The sequence below is a fragment of the Schistocerca piceifrons genome, chromosome X (assembly GCF_021461385.2).
Source record: "Schistocerca piceifrons isolate TAMUIC-IGC-003096 chromosome X, iqSchPice1.1, whole genome shotgun sequence".
NCBI lineage: Eukaryota > Metazoa > Arthropoda > Insecta > Orthoptera > Acrididae > Schistocerca > Schistocerca piceifrons.
The window spans coordinates 23,348,279-23,368,466 of record NC_060149.1 but is presented as its reverse complement, the minus strand read 5'-3'; the positions used below and the strand labels follow the sequence as shown (position 1 = coordinate 23,368,466).

At 40.6% G+C, this 20,188-nt stretch overlaps 1 long non-coding RNA gene across 1 annotated transcript; it reads right to left on the bottom strand.

Annotated features, from left to right (window-relative positions):
- Positions 1-12,752: 12,752 nt before the first annotated feature.
- LOC124723070 lies at positions 12,753-14,793 on the bottom strand. The gene is made up of 3 exons (XR_007006494.1): positions 13,929-14,793; positions 13,651-13,796; positions 12,753-13,004 (listed from the first exon to the last, which is right to left on the bottom strand). It is a non-coding gene; the product is annotated as an uncharacterized LOC124723070 (long non-coding RNA).
- Positions 14,794-20,188: the final 5,395 nt, after the last annotated feature.

Below are 20,188 nucleotides of genomic sequence, written 5' to 3'. Positions count from 1 at the left end.
GTCATATGCTTTTCGTAAATCAAAAAGACGGCAACAAGGTGTTTGAGTCTGGAAAAGGCTTTTTGGATGGCAGACTCGAGGGACACAAGATTATCAGTGGTAGAGCAACCCAGGTGGAAGCCACCCTGGTACTGAGCCAGTGGGCCAAATGACTCCAGGACCCGACCCAACCCAACCGCTGACACACCATATGTTCCCACAGCTTACAAAGAATATTGGAGAGACTGATGGGCCGACAGCTATACATATCTAGAGGGTTTATATCAGGTTTGAACACTAGAATGATGGTGCTCTCCTGCCTTTGCCATGGAAAGATGCCATCACACCAGATCCAACTGAAGATGACGAGGAGATGTTGCTTGTAGTCTGACTAAAGGTGTTTGACCATCTGACTGTGGATCCAATCTGGCCCAGGAGCTGTGTTGAGCAATTTGCAAGGACGCTGAGGAGCTGACACTCTAAATGGAGCATTCACTGTGACATTCAGTGAACTAGAAGGCTTTCCTTTCCAACCACTGTTTGAGGGCGCGAAATGCTGGGGGATAATTCTCTGACACAGAGGCTCGAGCATAGTGCTCAGCGAAGTGCTCGGCAATCGCATTTGCATCACTAGATAACACGCCATTGTTGTTAATGCCAGTAACACCTGTCGTGGTCTGGTACCCACAAACATCTGATCTTCGTACTGATTTGGGAAGGTGACATATGGCAACCAATGGTCAAGATGTACCTCTCCCAACACTCCTGTTTCCATCTTTTTATAAGCTGATGAACACAGGCATGGAAGCGTTTAAAAGCTAATAGGTGCTCTTGGGAAGGGTGCCACTTGTGTCGCTGTAGAGCTTGCCGACACATTTTAATGGCCTCAGCGATTTCTGGCGACCACCAAGGTACTTACTTTCACCAGGGGCACCCTAAAGAACAAAGGATCGTGTTTTCTGCCGTAGAAACGATCATTCCTAGTGACCTGCTCAAACTACCACATCGATGGTACCATGTGGGGGAGATTCAACAGGGACAGCAGAGGTGAAAGAATCCCAGTCTGCCTTGTTTAAAGCCCACCATGGTAGACATCCAAGGGAATAGCGCTGGGGGAGTGACAGAAAGATAGGAAAGTGGGCTCTAGTGGACAGATTGGGGGAACTCCTGGGCTGCAGAGGGATAAATCAATGCCCGCGTAAGTCACACGAGCCACACTGAAATGTGTGGGGCCCCAGTATTTAAGAAGCAAAGGTTGTGGTCGAGGTCGAGTTGAGACAGGAAAGTTGACATCTCTACCTCAGCCAGTAAGCACAGTGCCAACCCACAAGGCGTTATGGGCATTAAAATCTCCCAAAAATAGGAAAGGTTTAGGGAGTTGATGTATCAGTGCAGCCAATGTGTTCAGGGGTACTGCACCATCTGGAGGAAGAAATACATTGCAGGCAGTCATTTCCTGCATCATCCTTATCCTGACAGCCACAGCTTGAAGAGGGGTTTGAAGATGCACAGGTTGACTGCACACTGAGATCAGGACAGACGCAAACTCCACCTAACACACTATTATAGTCGCTAAGCTTCTTGTAATCTCCCCTATAGCCACGAAAGGCAGGTGTCCACATTGCCGGAAACAAGGTTTCCTGGGGAGGGCAATGCAGAAAGTAGATGTAAAGCTTAACAGTTGTCATAGCTCTGCCAGGTAGTGGAAAAAACTGCAGCAATTCCACTACAGTATGACGTTATCGTGAGGCTGGGAAGGCACGAAACATGCAAGGAGGCAGGTTATGCCTCAGGGTCACCTGCTGCCACCAATCTAATATCTGTATCCTATTCCTATTGAGGATGAGACATCAGTGAGATTCAGATCCTCAGGGGAGGCTGTGATCTCCACCTCATCCGCAGGTGCAGAATTGGTAGGAAGTTGTGGTGTTGGGGCCACCGGAGGGTCCTTTTTCTTAGCAGATTTCTTTGTTTACTTGCCATCTCACTTCTCTTTAGGGGCTTGCTGGGAGGCACGGAGGAAGACTGAAGGTCTTCGTCTAGCAGCTTTTGGCTCCTTTAGCCACCGGTGAGAGTCCGCCGTGGCATTAGTGGAGAACTTGGGAGAGAGGGTCCCAAGGGACCCCTTACACACAAGAGGAGCCAGAGTAGGCCATTGCTTCTCTGGCTGGGGGGGAGTGGACTGATCTCCACTGCGGGAGGGGGGGGGGGGGGGGGAGCACCCTTGCTCCAGAAGTAGGTACTTTGGGAGCAGCGGAAGGAGATTTTCCCCCTACCACAAAGGGGGGCAGATGTATTCTGGAGGCACTGAGGACCCACTGTTCGGGGCATACAGTGTGGTACCACTGGTACTTGTGATGGTGATGGTAATGTAGCTGCAGCAGCGTATGTGGACATCAACCAAATGGGGTGTAATCATTCAAATTCGCATTTAGCTTCTTGGTAAGTCAACCAGCCCAGGGTCTTTTACTCCCTGATTTTCTGCTCCTTTTGGAGTACTGAGCAATCTGGCGAGGAGGGGAGTGCTGCTCTCCACAGTTGATACAAGTGGGAGGAGGCACACGGAGTATCTGGATGCAGCGGACGTCCAGTCTACACGTGTGGCATTGGAAATGCAGCAGGAAGACGTGCCCGAATTTCCAGCACTTAGGCACTGCATAGGAGGAGGGATGTATGGTTGAACGTCACAGTGGTAAACCGTCACCTTGACCTTTTCAGGCAATGAATCACCCTCAAAGGCCAAGATGAAGGCACCGGTAGCAACCCTGTTGTCCTTGGCTCCCCTGTAAACACACCAGATGAAATGAACATCCTGCTGTTCTAGATTGGCACGGAGCTCGTTGTCAGACTGCAAGAAGTGGTCACGATGGAAAACAGTCCCCTGGCCCGTGTTAAGGCATTTATGGGAAGTGACAGAAACAGGAGTATCACCCAGCCTGTCACAAGCTAGTAATGCCCAGGATTGAGCTGCAGATGCTCTCTGAATCAAGACTGCACTGCTTCTCATCTTGGACAGCGCTGTTATTTCCCCAGACTTATCCTCAATATGTTCAACAAAAAACTGAGGCTTCATATGTAGAAGGGAGTCCCCATCCATTCTGCTACAGACTAAATACCATGGCAAATATGGCTCTTCTTTCTGTAGCCCTGTGTTCCTAATATAGTGTAGCGAGGGAGGGAAACGATTTAGGGTCGTAACTGTCAGCATTGTACTCAATCGTGCTGGCGCCATATGGTCACCAGCAAGAGATGATTTAGACCGCTCCACTGCGGGTCACCCACCCTGATGCCACCCACTCCGACCATTGGCTCTCCCCACAGGCGCCACCCAGCCACAGCAAAGGCCACCTGGCATGAAGGGCATTGCCGGGAGTCCTGATGCCCAAGGAAGACAACAGTGTGATCCCTGTGTTGTCAGGGGACTACCACCAAATGGGCATGTGATGGCCCCACGACAATGGACTGGCTACTGTGCTGAATACTGGGCACAGAGAAATACAATAGCCATGAGAGTGAAAGAGAACAGGAGGCAACAGAAGAAGATGACACCCCAGAAAGCGTCTTCGCCCAAATAGTTGAATTGCAGGTGGAGATGCAAAGCCATGACAAGTGATTCAGGAGATCGAATCTAAGGGCACTCATGCACCACATAAGGCGTCCTTCTGCATATGGCCCGCACTTCTGTAGAATTTGGAAAGTGGCAGCTCAAACCATAAATTGAAACCTGAACTTACAGGGCCAAAAAGTGTGAGACTCCTTTTAGTCACCTCTTACAACAGGCAGGGATACCTTGGGCCTGACTGTTTCACATTCCGTTGTATGCCATCACATTCCATCAGTTATCCCATAACGTCAATATGGTGCGAACCTTCAAGATCACTGTGGTGCACAATTTTTCATTCGTTGTTCATAATGCAAGATAATGGTTTGTTTTGGACATACCCTGAATGTGAACAACATCCTTTTTGTTGAGTGTAATACATACATTCCATTGAAGATTGACCTCTGCACTTCCTAGACACTCATTTTCTGTCTGTGATTAACAGCTAATATTTTTGTTGTCATTATTGTTAACACAATGCTTTTAAATGAACCTTACTAAAAATTGAATTTGAGACCTCACACTCAAGGGGTTCTGTACATAAATGGTTATGAGGACAAAAAATTCAACATCCATATTTCTCATGAGGAAGATACAAAGTTCAAAGCCACATAGTTTTTTTAACCACTGCAAACATTCTTCGTTGATAATTGGGTGTCTAATGTTCTTCACTACACAACATTAAACACACCCCACCTTTATGACTACATGCAGCTAGTTTCCCACAGTAGACATGAAATAGTTTAAGATGTGAACTGAAGTGATTCACTTCTGCTGGCAGGTATGATAAAACTGCTAGTAACTTTGCTATCATCCCATCCATGTGCGGCTGTTCTGACATCTGCAACTTAATAATGATAGTAACAATACCATAATAACAAGTTAGGTCCATAGCAGTTATGACGATGTTTATGAATATCAAAAGCTGGTAATTTCATCTACACTATAAGGTATTTGACTGGTCAGGATGATGGTGGGGGGGGCGTGAGGGTCTTAGGGTGAGCCGGTGATCAGCATTTGAACACAGTCGAATTTACTTTAACTTTTATTAAAAACTCTTAACATACATACTCAGAAGTGGTCAGTGTCCTCGCAGCCTACCAACCCGAATGTGACGCAGAAGCCCAGTGTCTGACGACACAGCAGGGTGTCTGACGACAACAGCCACCCGGCCAACAGAAAGACCCACTTTCATTCTGCGTTGCTAGCTGACTCACGCGCGCGCAGCAACCCGGCAATGCAGAAGCAGCGGTGACGGAAATATGTGTACCGCGCTGGAGGGTGAACGATTGCTTGCCTACTTCACCCGTTCCCTTACACCACCCTCCCGATTAAAATTGAGCTACCTGGTGGCTCATCAACAATCCTCTACCAAATAACTTTTAATAGCCTTAGGCTCCATTCACAATAGGTGACAAGTCAACTACAATGTCACTGGCAGTAACGCGTTTGAGCTCAGCAGGTGCAGAGGGCCTTGACCGCTTTAATACATAAAAACCAAAGGTGATCAAACATAACAAAATTATCGCAAAAGTTGCAGTTAGTCCAATGGAAAGCTTTAAAGTAATGGTACTCTGAGTAGCTTGTTGATACTGGTTAATACTGTTGAAAGCATGAAACAAATTCGAATCGTTGCCATTAGTACTTATGGATTGAAGTAATTGGTTGTACAGTTCGACTGTCCCACTTAAAGTTGAATGAATTCATTGACTCAAATAAATAAGTATTATTGTGGAATACAGTAGAAATGGGAGTTACAGATAACTTGCCTCCTATATACAAGGTGCCTTGGGACATTTGGGGTACATGGAAAAAGTCACTTGACAGCTCACAGTTTTCTATGTCTACCACAAAACCACTACCTTGTATCTTTTGGGTAAAGGGAGAGAAAGACTTGTTACACATGAAGGTCAGGTCAATTGAGTTGAAAGAGTAGATGATACCCTCTGCAAACCATTGTAGGAAGGGTTGAGTGTTTTCAGGTTCCTGGGACAGTAGTTCTGGGGTTGAACATTCATGAAAAGATCTCTCTCACAGCTGTATACACGACTGTCAAAAAATGATATTCGAAGGACAAACAAGTTTTTTTGTTTGCTCACATTCACGCAAAGTGCTCTGAGATAAAGCTAAGAAATATCTTCAGTCCTGACTAATTAAAAACTACTCCCGCAGATGGTACCGAACATAGGTATGGAGGGGCGCCCAAAATACTGGATAGGTATACACGCGGTAAACTTCAAAGTGATGTCTGGAGTCTGCTAAGGGAATGGTGACAGACCCAATTCATTGTCCATCATGATTGCATCTACATCACTCAATTGGTAGTAGAAATACAAATTTTGCATATTGACAGGTAGGATCATAGTCACAGGATTAGTTTCCTTTCCATAGCTATTAGCAATGCCAAAATTTTTTCAGGACGCAGCAAAACACTGCCCAAATGATTAGCTGAGCTAGTTTCAATGGTCTGCCTCAGATTAGAAGCATCTAGTTGTGCATTTGACAAACTATCGGCAATCCTAAACAACAAAGTACTTAATTCTACATGGGCATTCAAGATATTGACTTCGTTCCATAATTTCCTTTGGACTCTTGTTGTCTCATTGTACAGATCCCTAAAATGAGCTATGAACTACTTGACAACCTTACCAATGAACACGGTATTATTACTAACTGTCTGCTGCATATCACGTAACATCACTAAATGTTGCATTGGAATGTACTACTTCCCCTGCCTGCTCTAACTTTTTACTCACGTCAACCAAGTCCCTGTTAGTTAATGTTCCGAAGACAGTTCTGAGTATATTGTCACCAAACTCAAACCAAGCCCGCTTACGTCTAACAAGATTATTGTGGGGTAAAAGATTTAAAAAGCAATCAATTTCCCTTTTATACACGATAAAGGCTACCTTCACTTGGTTTTTAGCCATAACCCAACTATGATACCATGACAGTGCTGGATCCCATATCGTATGGAATTGCCTCAATAAAATTCACGGGTTCACTTATGTTCCGAAACTGCTCTTCTACCTAGCTTAGGTTATACTTCAAAATAATATTAAAATTACCACTAGCTACTACCATACTAGTTTGTGGTTCGAAAAGAACACCCGATTGATGCGGAAGGATTCTAAAAGACAGACAAAACCTAAAATAAAAGCAAGTGATCAAAGCAAAAACAATTATTATCCTTAAATTTAACATAATGAAGGCAAGAAGTTAGTCTTCTGCAATAAGAACAATGTTAACACTGACTCAGTTGGTTGTTACCAGAATAACACACTTCCACTTCTGCACATACACAATTAGGCACTGCACACTGCTGTTAACGACATATACGCACTTAGCACACACTTAGCGTTGTCTCGGCCGTAGCAGATACCTTGACGAGGGGGAGCTTGGGGCCGCTCCGTGGCACGTTTGGCGGTGGGATGCGCTCACTTTCAGTCAAATGTACATCGACTGAACGGTATACTTGTGCCGCTCCTCTGTTTGCGCGTTACCTCAGCGTCACTAACATTCTTGTTAGTCTGACTTAAGAGTTCCCATTACAGCCATAATCATTATGACCGAATCAGATTTCTCTCTTTGCTACATAGATCTGAGTGTTGTTAGCCGACAGGAAATCCAACCCTAGTATACCTTTGTAGTGTCTCTCTCTACTTCTTATCACTTGCATTCCAGCCTCATATTCATCTTAGCCTTATCACGAAGTTAATCACATCTTCTCCCTAATTGTGCACCTGGTTGCCATTTAAACCTTTCATGGTACACCTCGGCTGCCTCCAGCTTCTCTCTTTAACTAAATGGCAGCACATTAGAGAAATTTGAGCCCCTGTATCAACTAGAAAATGGACATTCTGTCCACGGTAAATTATGTTAACAAGCAGGCCTTCAGAACTGTCATTTGTGGAATTTGCAGTAACTATAGCTTACAGAGGGGAGGGGGGGGGGGGGGGGGCGCGGAAATAGTGGTGGCCTTCCCATCCCCTCTGTCGTTCAACATACTCCTTGCATTCCTTCCTCTACAGTTCCGCACTATGTGGCCTTCCCTTCCACAAACGAAACACCGAATCTTCTTCCCATGAGTATTGGCCGCCTGTTGCCTGTTCCCATGATAACTGGTTCCTGAATAAGCTTCAAAAACACGCTGATCCAGTTTGCGGTCCATTTGAGGTCTCCGTAGTTCTTCCACAAATCAAACTGCTGTCTGTATGGCTTCTTCAAATGTCTCAATGTGCTAATGTGACTGCACGACCGACTTCACCCTGTAACCCATTCAATAACATATCTAATGCCCTTTGTCCTGCTTTAAACAATTTTCCTCATTGTGCGAATCGTTCTCGCTGAGCCCATACGTATTAGCGTAAACTTTTCTAATGCGATCAGCAAAATGCTCAATAGATTCTCCGTCCAATATATGCATATTGTGCAGTTGTTCCCTGTAAAATCTTGCTGTCTTCTTCCCTTTGTACCGTTGCACCAGTGTCTGCTTAAAAACGTCATAAGTAGCTGCTCGAGTGCATCATCTTGAATTTGCAATTTCGCCACGGTTACCATATCTGAATCACTCCAGGATCCTAAACTTGCTGCATTTTCCAGTTTACTAAAAAACACGTGAATATCCTCATCAGTCTTCCCACGAAAGACAAACTGTGGGGATCAAAGAAAAATTTTAACTACTGCTGAATCTGTGGTGCTTTCATCGGCTACATTCCTAAGGCTACTATTCACTTGTCCCACATCCCTTCTACTTTCTGCATCTGTTTTCAATCACTGAATTTCTTCTTGTAACTGTGCCTCTGCCATACTGAATAACCCGGTCACTATTTATTTAAAAATTTGCCATCATTGCCGTTTGCATGCACGTCACGCAAAGCCAGTATCTGCTGCAGTCCTACCTTCAGTCCTGGGTCTCATTCTGTTGCATTGTCTGCAGAGATGTGCTCCGACAGAGGATGGTATCTGCCTTGTGATGCTTCCACGTACGGATACGAAACACTAACTTCGCGGACAATGCCAATCACCGCTATACCCTATTAAAAGACTGTAGGTTTTCTTCTCTCCCCAGGAAAGGATTGATAGGGATCAGGGCTACAGTATTCAGTGTGACCTGGTGAAAATAGCCTCGGCAACGACCCATACCAATGTTGGGCTGGTGTCTGCTTTCGTGCGGCATGATCAGCCCCAGTTGAACCGCTCTGTCAGGAGGGTAAATATGAAGTTGGATCAGTTGCGTAGGGCAGCCACTCTGGTTTGGTTCCTGTCAAGGCTACTGATAAGGGCGATTTCACAAGGCATGGCCTACACCTCAATAGGAAAGCGAAGGGTAAACTGGCAGGGTTGTTAGCGAAATCCATAAGGGGGGGACACTAGTACTAATGGATGTACCTCTTTTTTAGACTAATATCAGTGTCCAATGAGAAGTTCAGGCAGGCTGGTGCTAAAGAGGTCTAAAACTCAAAAAAAATCTCACAACAGGAAAGTAAATAATAATGTTACCATATTTAACCAAAATATTGGATTAAAGAAATACAAACCCAAAATACTGGATTAAAGAAAAAAAAAGTAGATTATCACAAAAGTAAAGTAAAAAATAATGTTACCATTTTCACCAAAATATTCCAGGATTGAAGAATAAAGTAGATGAGTGCCTGGTTTGTTTAGATAACACTGAATCTGATAATGTAATAGATATACTATGCCTGTCTGAGCATCACATTGTGTCTGACATTCAAAAGGTAAGTATCAGTGGTTATAAACTAGCTGCACATATGAGTAGAGAGAATAAGGTGAGAGGAGGAGTTGCCATATATGTCAAAAGTTATCACTGTGTAGAAAGCTTAGATACAAAAAAGTTTTGAGCAACATACAGAAGCATGTGCTTGTCAACAAACTGAAGGAGGGCTCTTTTATAATTGTAACAGTACATAGGTCCCCTTCAGGAAACTCATTTATTCCTGGAAAACTTGGATGCCTTGTTGTGCTATCTGTAAGATAGGGGAAAGCAAAGTATTATTTGTGGGGACTTCAATATTGATTCACTGAAAGAATGTAATAGGAAGAATGACCTGGAAGTCTTGCTCGGTTCTTTCAATTTGACATCTCATCGATTTTCCTACTCAGGTAGTGAAGGACAGCAGCACACTGATAAACAACACTTTTATAGACCAAGATAAGTTTAAAAACATAAATTCTTGTCCTGTTGAGAATGGCCTTTCTGATCATGATGCTCAGCTACTTACAGTATATGACATAGGTCCATTCAGTAATTCGAAACTACCCTCCAAAGTTGTGCATTTAATTAATGACTCAACAATTAGAAATTTCAGAGAGAATCTTCAGCAGTTAAGACCGGGATGAGGTGTACAATGAACCTAATGCTAATTTATAATATAACTTATTTTGTGATACACTTGTAAAAGAATTAGAAAAATGTTTCTCCAAGAAAGTAGTTAAATCTAATTATAAGAAACCATGTAAAAAACCTTGCCTTACTAAAGAAATAAAAGTATCTTGTAGCCACAAAAGGGAACTGTATCTAATAACAAGAAAGGGTAATGACCCAGAAACAGCCAAATATAAATACTACTGTGCTACATCAAGAAAGGTTATTAAGAAGTCCAGAAGCTTGTGCATCATGTCTTAGATTAGTACCTCTGATAACAAAAATCAAAACAATTTGGAATATTATTACAAGGGAGACAGGGAAACCAAGAGTATAGGATGACGGCATCACCATCAAAGCAAATGGAAACTTGATAAACAACAAGCCGGAAGTCTAAAACATTTTGAATAATCATTTTTTAAATGTTGTAGAGAAAATAGGAGCTAAATGTTCATTAGAAGACGCAAGGCAGTTAATGGAAGAGGTCTTACTCACACCATTTGATATAATTTAAATTCCAGCCACCTCTCCTTCTGGAATTAGGAAGATGATAAACTCTCTCAAGAATAAAAGCTCACATGGAATTGATGGCATTTCCAGTAGGATAATAAAAGCTTGTTCCCAAGAAATAAGTGGGATTCTAAACCACATATGTAATAGCTCTCTGAAGCAGGGTATTTTCCCAGATAGACTGAAGTATGTCATTGTTAAACCACTGCATAAAAAAGGGGATACGTCTGATGTCAACAACTACCGCCAAATCTCTCTTCTGACTGCCTTATCCAAAATTCTTGAAAAAGTAATGTATTGTAGAGTAGCTTCACACCTTTGTAAAAATAAATATTTAACAAAATGTCAGTTTTGTTTCCAGAAGGGTTTTCCAACAGAAAATGCTATTATATACTTTCACTAAAGAAATATTAAATGCTCCGAGTAACCTGATGTGAAAAATGTTGGATTTTTTGTGATCCCTCAAAGGCTTTTGACTGTGTAAATCATGGAATACTTCTAGATGAGCTGAAGTACTGTGGTATGAATGGGACAGTGCTCAAATGGTTTAAATCATACCTAACTGGAAGAGTGCAGAAAGTTGAAATAAACAGTTCACATAACATGCAAAAAAACTGGTGATTTCTCAAACTGGGGAACAATGGTGCCGCAAGGTTCGGTCTTGGGTCCTCTGCTGTTATTAATATATATTAATGACTTGCCATTCTATATTCACGAAGATGCAAAGCTGGTACGTTTTGCCGATGATACAAGTATAGCTATCATACCCGACAGACAAGAATTAACTGGTGAAATAGTAAACGATGTTTTTCAGAAAATCATTAAGTAGTTCTCTGCAAATGGGCTCTCATTAAACTTTGTCAACACACAGTACATACAGTTCCACACAGTAAATGGAATGACACCATTAGTAACTATAGACTTTGATCAGAAATTGGTAGCTAAGGTAGAATATTCAAAATTTCTAGATGTATGCATTGAAGAGGGGTTGAACTGGAAAAAAACACACTGAGGATGTGCTGAAACGTTTGAGTTCAGCTACTTATGCTATTAGGGTCATTGTAAATTTTGGCAATATACATCTCAGTAAATTAGCTTACCAGGTCTACTTTCATTCTCTGCTTTCGTATGGCACCATATTCTGGGGTAACTCATCATTAAGTAAAAGAGTGCTCATTGCACAAAAGCGTGTAATCAGAATAACTGAATCAGAATAATTGCTGGAGCTCATCCCAGATCATCCAGCAGACACTTAAAGAGCTAGAGATCTTCACTGTAGCCTCACTATATATTCACTTATGAAATGTGTTATTAACAATCCAAACGAATTCAAAAGTAATAGCAGTGTACATAGCTACAACATTAGGAGAAAGGATGATCTTCACTACCCAAGGTTAAATCTAACTTTGGCTCACAAGGGGGTAAATTATGCTGCCACAAAAGTCTTTGGTCACTTACCTAATAGCATCAAAAGTCTGACAGGTAGCCATATAGCATTTACAAGGAAATTAAAAGAATTTCTTAACGGTAACTCCTCCTACTCATTAGATGAATTTTTGGATATAGTAAATGGGTAATTTCCCCAACACCCACAAAAAAAAAAAAAAAAATATTAAAAATATTAAGTGTCATGTAATACTTTGTGTAATGTAATATCTTGTAAAGACACCTTTTATTAACCTGACACATTCCACTTCATCATGAAGTGTCGTATTCATGATCTATGGAACAAGTATCTATGAGTATAAATGAGACTGCACTTTCATGGAGATGTTAGCTTGGTGGCAATCATGAACTCTTGTGCACATTTTTACGAAGAGGTGTTAACTGTGTAATAACTGGATGTGGAATCACAGAGAGTGATGCAGAGAAGTTTACTGGTTGACTGCCTTGTTCAGATTTGTTATGCACACACCTTATATCGAATGATAACCTTCGACAACTGATTTTTGGGTTGGGGTGGTATGTAAAGACTGCATAATGACAATTTGTAGTTTTGATGGTTACATTGTAGTTTATAAAAAGCAAGGTGAAAATTGACTGGTATGGATAATTTGTAGGTGCCAACAATTATTTGGTTTAACTAAAGGATGGTGGTTTGGGAAATATAACAGTTCTCGGTACTATTTTACTAACACACTGTATGCCTACACATTGGATTACTTACTCTTAAGTATATTTGTCATGTCTGAATTTTTATTTAAATTTAAGCATATTTTTAAGTAAGGGTTAAGCTGAATAAGAGCATTATCTAGTTAACAAAAACTGAGGCAACAGAAACAATCAAATTCTGGAATCTCAAACAAGGGTTCAGTTGGCAAATTTGTGATATGTCTAAATATGAATATCTTTTAAGTTAATTATGTGCCCCTCATTTAGGTCTTTAAGGCCCAAGGATGTTTACCAGCTGCTGTGTCATCCTCTGCCTTGAAGCATCATGCACTCGGTATGGAGATACATGTGGTCAGCACACCACTCTCCTAGCCATTTTTATGACTTTCCAAACTGTGGAGCTGCTACTTCTCCCTGTGACAAGTTTTGAAATTATGTAAAATAGTAGGTAAATATGAAATTAATCCTTTTGAGTGTGTACATTGCATATGCCATGCTTGTGTAAGTACAATTAGCTCAAAGACAAGGAACCACAATAGTTATTAAAAATGATTAGAACAATGGCAAGTAGAATAGTTTCAGCTTGCCCCATTTCAGGTTCTCAAAACTGGTGACACACCATACCATTCTTGACTGTATAAAGGGCAGCAGAAATGAAGGATGTCGGTGCAATCGATTTAATTTTTTTCAAATAAATTTTATAATGATAGTGTAGTGTACACTTTTATGTTCCTTACATAATGTGTAGCATTAGTAATTGGCACACCATTACCTTTACCACCTCAATGTTTGAATTTTCTGACATCAATATTGTTAGTAGCTACCTTGTTCTCACACCCTTCTGCCTTAAATACTTTCAAAACTAGGCAATTCTGGATAATGTCTAGCTAAATACATATTATTGCACTTGCCGTTGACTTCAGATTTTTGTAAATTCATTTGCAACACTCAAAAGCGGATGTTATGTCTGTATGTCTATCAAACAAGCATTGCATGGTACTCACTTTATCAGTCATTCTTCAAGGAATAATTACAGAAAAACAAAGCACTTTATACCCACCGAGACGATGCGTAGCAGCAGAGACAATGAACCATAGGCTGTCACTGTTCCACGGGAACACCCGGGTGGTGACTGGAGCCAAATCACTTGTAATATCTTGGAGATCTCTGGGCCATGAGGTGTTCAGATGTACAGCCCCAAGAACTCTGTTGCAAAAATATTTTTGGACAGAACTATTTTATCATTATTGGAAATGACGTAAATTATGGTTTCTTTTTTACAGTCACGTTCCGTCTGCATACAGCCTAAAGTAAGTATAATAATAATGGCTTCATTACCTCAAACGATTATTTCATGGTCGTATTCCATTCCTTAAAACACTAACATGCAACATCACCCCATTCCAGCACACAAATCACAGTAAAAGCCGTTCCTTTTACGATGTCACAGAAACTAGAGAGATTTTATTGGGCAGAGCAAAAATTATGTCACTTTCTCTGTACACACCAGCCTTATATCATTCATAAATAAAGTACAATAAACGTAAGTATGTGCGCAAAAACACTGTCGCAAGATTTATCTCCATGTCGCAATGCGAAAACTTAGCTCATGTAATATAACATAACAAACCATAAATATAATATGAATGAAACGCTTAGGAAATTCGCAGGCTGTCCCAAACCATCATCAAATACGTGGTGATGGTTGTTGGGATGTTTAAGGGGGACTAAACAGCTAAGGTCATCAGTCCCCCATCAAATACGTCAACGTAGAACCAATTACAGTATTTTAAATACGGAATATAATCACTTTCATATGGTCTGACAAAATCACGAAGAACGAAGACAATATTATCATAAACAGATACAACATCCTCCTCAGGTACTGGTGAAGTGCTACAATATTCCTATTCGAGAGCATCCCAGTTTTATGGGGACACTGACTCGTCACCGTCTAACACAACCGTAAACAAACGTAAACTTAAGACAGCCCAAGGGAGAGATGTGGTGTGGGAAATAAACCCCGCCTCCCTCTCGAAGGGCTGCCATCCTAAGTCCGCGTTCTGTGCTTCCACAAAAGCAGAACTGACGTAAGTCATAGGGATCGCTGATTCCCTTTGTTATAGTGAGAATCGCATTCGAATCTCTATATGCACCAGGATTAGTCTCTTCACTCATTTCAGAATAAGGAGGGGAAAAAAAACAAAACAGTATGCAACACAAGGCAAACTGGACTAACAAAGCATGTGGTAGGGGCTAAGCGCAATTGTGTACTGCGGTTGGCAGTCGACCCAGTCGTAGTTCATGCCCGACCTCTACCGGTACCTTCCGCAACCATAGTTCAAAATGCTCCCCGCCGAAAACTGCCACGATATAGTGTGCGTACAAAATAGTTGCTACCGGTCGGGAGAGAGGTTCCATCCTTCGCTTATGGTAATGCAATCCTGCCTTCAAAGATTTTTACGTAACGTGCTTTGTACCTGTCACCAGGAAGTCATCTCCCAAGCAGAGATTTGCGGCAATTGTCAATATGCAGTACATATGACCCTAATATGTTACCTTTATCTGTCTCTGACGTCTCGTGAAGACTTTGCAGACATTTAATTCACACGTGGTAGTTATCCTTCATTCTCAAACGTGTTACAAAACGGGATTGACATTGCACGTATGTTACGATAAGCAGACTGCTGAAAACCGTCAATCTTGATACTGCTCTGCCATCTGTTGGCGAAGCGATTCGACAACTGTGTGGCACGACGTCCGATGGAAATCGTAGCAGGTTGCTGATTTTATGTCTTATTTTAAAGTTTTATAGAATATTCGTTAATCTGCAAAGCATCTGGGTACTACATATGTATTTAGTTCGTTAATGAAATAGATATAAGCGAACATGGATTCTAATTTTTATTATGAGAATGTTTCACGCTCGTTAATACTATTTATCTTTAATGGTATATAGTTTTCTGGCAAGCTAGCAGAAGTTTGATAGATTGCTCTCACCATATAAATTTTTGGAGGCTAGGATTGCTATCTAGCGATCTGCGCCACGAGTATTTACTGTAAAGTGATAAGGATGTGCTAGACTAGCAGGGTTGTACACTGTTTCTTGTTAATCTTTCAAGCATAACGTGTAACGAATTCTCCAGCTATAGCCCACTTGTTAAAAGAGTCTCTGCAGATACATACCAGTAAGCTGTTATAAGCAACAATCCGCAGTGGTTGTACCTGCTCATCACTCATTTGCTAGCCATTAATAATATTAGCAGTGAATTTAATCCTATTGAAAATGAAGGGTCATTATTCAGTACTTCAGTGGAGTCCGATGCAAATGGTATTCCATCTTTGCAACAGTGTATGCTTTCCACTGGCTGTAATATCAGGTTTCAACAAAATGAGTACCTCAGTTTGTATAAAACCACATTTGTCAAAATCAGCTACTGTGATCAACACTGCCTGGAAGGATGAGATCAGTGTAGGTTATGTAGAAAAGACAGAAAAATTGCGGAACAGGAGGCAAAGATTTGTGCCCTTAAGGCTGAATTAGAAATCGCGAATTTGGAATTATGTAAGGTAAGGGAGGAAAAGGACTCTGGACGTTGGGAAAAGGTATCAAGCAAAGGGTGAAAAAGGGAAACAATTGATAAAACTTCTGAAATGCAGTTAGCAAATCAGTTTAGCTTGCTATCTGAAGTATTGGGGAAGGGCCTCATTCAGATGTAGTTGAATGTAGGTTGAAGCAGAATACTAGCTTAAAGAAGAGACAGATCAGGATCAAACCAGAATAGGAAAAGAAAAATTCTGCTTATAGGTAGCAGTCATGGGAGGGGTGTGGGCCAACAGCTTCAGGAGAAATTAGGGACAGAGTACCAGGTCACAAGTTTTGTGAAACCAAGTGCTAGCCTTAGCCAGGTGACAGTAAACTTAGGTCAGCTATGCAAGGACTTTGAGAAGGAAGATCAGGTAATTTAGATGGGAGAGCAGGAAACAGCCTGGCTATGAATCCAAGATATGGTATTAGGAGCGACCTGGATAAAATAGGAACAGAAATTGGGCACACGAATGTGGGGTTTGTGGAGGTCTTTCAGCACCATGATTAGCCCTGGGTAAACACTGCTGTAAGGCATCTTAACACTGAGCTAAACGGGATGCTCCAGACACCGGCAAAGTCTCACATGAGTGTTGTTCCAGTTGATGCTATTGGTAGGTGGGGTTACACTACACATGGCCTGCACCTTAATAGGAAGGGGAAAGATAAGTTAGCTTCGCTATTACCAGATACTGTAAGGGGCCACAGTCACACAAGGGGTGATCCCTGTGGTTATTGGGACCAGGCAGACAGGTTTTTTAGGTTAAAGCCAAATTCCAGACAGACAACAACCAAGGAAAATAGAAGAAAAGAAACTTCATGCACAGCAAATAGGGATAAAGCTAAGGGTGGTATCAACTTACTTCACCAAAATATCAGGGGAATAAAAAATAAAGTAGATGAGCTGATAATGTGTTTAGATGATCTCAAAAATAAGAATGAGATTGATATACTTTGTCTGTCTGAGCACCATGTAACTGTGGGGATGGAAAATGTCAGTGTAGATGGGTATAATTTTGCATCTTACACTTGTAGATATAGTACGGATAAAGGAGGAGTTGCCATTTTCATAAAACAAGGATATAAATACAGAACTGTTGAAGTAAGCAAATTTTGTGTTAATCAGCACTTTGAGGTTTGTGCATGTGAACGTCGGCTAAATAATGTTGTGTTGATATTAGCAACAGTGTACAGGTCTCCACTAGGAGATTGGGAGCTATTCATAAAAAAGTTTGACTCCTTATTATGCTGTCTGTCAGACAAAAAGAAGAAGTTATTAATCTGTGGTGATTTCAATCTTAACTTTCTAAGCAATTTTGATAGGAAAAGTGAACTAGAAGTGTTGTTAACAACATAGAACTTAGAATCAGTAATCGATTTCCCTACATGTATAGCTCAGGACAGTAGTACTCTAATAGATAATGCCTTTGTACAGCAAGAGGATGTAGAACAAACACATGCTTTCCCTGTGGTAAATGGATTATCTGACCATGATGCACAACTGATTAACTTACAAAACCTAACAGGGTGTACACTTCAGAAACCATTAAGTAAATGTGTGAGGGTGCTCAACCTGGTATCTATAGATCACTTCAGAGAAAGTTTCGGAAATGTAAACTGCGAAGATGTATATAATGAACCAAATGCTAATGAAAAATGCAGCATATTTCTTGATAAATTTATATCCCATTTTGAACATTGTTTTCAAAAGAAAATTACTAAATGTAACACCACAAACTTTTCAAAGAAACCTTGGCTTACTAAAGATATTAAAATGTCTTCAGAAAGAAAAAGAAAACTGTATGAGAAAGAAAGAACTAGTAAAGATCCATAAGTAGTTTTACACTATAAAAATTATTGTAACATACTGAGAAAAGTTGTAAGGAAATCAAGAAATATGTATGTTAGAGAAGAAATTAAAAGCTCGAGCAATAAAACCAAATCAAAATGGAATGTTGTTAGAAGGGAGACAGGAAAAGTAACCACTGGGGTAGGTACTATTACTCTTTAAGAGAATGAGACCATCTTAACCAACAGTACACAGGTAGCCAATCTATTTAACAATCACTTCTTAAGTGTAGGAGAAAAAATTGGTGAGAATAGTTCAAAAGAAAAAGCCAGGCAGTACATGGAAGAGTCAGTTTTGAAAAATTTTAGTCAGATTAAGTTTCATCTAACCTCCTCTTGTGAAATAAGGAAAGTTATTAGATCTTTGAAAAATAAATGTTCTGTTGGAGCAAATGACATCTCAAACAAGTTATTAAAACAATGTGGAGCAATTACAGCTGATGTTTTGAGTCACATATGTAATGCATCACTGACTCGGGGTATTTTTCCAGACAGGTTAAAATATGCCATTGTCAGGCCTCTCTACAAAAACGACAGATGTCAATAATTACCGGCCCATATCCTTGCTTACAGCATTTTCATAACTCTTTGAGAAAGTAATGTACTCAAGAGTGGTTAGACATCTCAACAGTAATGGGATACTTAGTAAATCACAGTTAAGTTTTTAGGTGTACATATAGATGAGAATCTTAATTGGAAAATTCATATTTTGAATCTCCTAAAGCAACTAGGTTCAGCAACTTTTGCAAACAGAATAATTGCCAATTTTGAGGATGTAGATATTAGTAAGATAACATACTTTGCATACTTCCACTCTCTGATGTCATACGGATTAATATTCTGGGGCAACTCAACACTTAGGCAAAAGGTATTCACCGCTCAAAAGAAAATAGTTAAAATAATGTGTGGGGCTCATAGTCGCACATCTTGTAGGCATCTGTTTAAAAGGTTAGGAATTCTTACAACTGCTTCACAGTACATTTACTCAATAATGAAATTTTTTTTCAACAACATGGACCAGTTTAAAATCAACAGTGACATTCATGATTACAATACCAGAAAAAAGAAAGACCTACACTATCCTTTACTTAACCTATATTTGGCACAGAAAGGGGCAAAATATGCTGCTATAAAATTTTTTGATAAATTACCATATGAAATAAAATGTCTGACAGACAGCAGTAACAGTATCAAAAACAAATTGAAATCATACCTCCTCGACAACTCCTTCTGTACCATAGATGAATCCTTGAATATGAGTAAATAAATCTGGAGATATATAATTTGCATTTTGTGCCATTTAAGGGAATGGGATACATAATAGAAATATTTATGTATAACACTATAATGTAAACAAAAAAAGAAGAAAAAAACTTGTTTCCTGTGTGCATTTCTTGTGCATTCAACACATTCCACATCATAATGGTTTCCCGTGCTATTCAATGGAACACCTAACTAACTCACAAGCTTGCTTAGACTACCAATGCACATGACAGTTCCAGGCCCGGAATTGGGGGGGGGGGGGGGGGGCAAACCGGGATATCTGCCCCGTGCGGCAATTTCGGTGGGCACCAGATTCATATTCTTGAAGGGAAAAAAAAAAATCTTGTTTCACAAAGCACCTAGCATCTATCGCATGTTGGTCTATCGAGTATTCATATGATTTTGAAATGCATCCCAGTTGGTTTTCGAATGCATTTTAGGTTGATTTCTGAACGGATCATAAGCTGATTGTTTAATATTTGCATAGTGTACATGATGTCTGTGCCAGGGGAATCCCCATCACATCTAGAAATAAAAAAACTTTCCCACAGACAAAAGAGGACAGGGCTGTATGAGCTGAGCCGAATAAACCCAAACGGGTGGAATGCCAATCATTATGTGGTTGACTGGGTGTACGAATGATTAGGGTTGTTAGCGATATCCATAGATTCAGATTACCAGAGTGGAAATAAATTACCAACAACAGTAACAGGTAAGAAAGATTACGTATTATCTTCACGGTGTATCCAAGAAGACAAAACATTTTTGCCAGATTGCTACACTACAAGCAGTACATTTATGTAAATGAGGTGCATAAAAATAACCATTTGTGCCAAAACAGTCTCGCTTATTTGGCATGTGCTACAATTCTCAGAATAGCACTGTACGCAAAATGTATAAA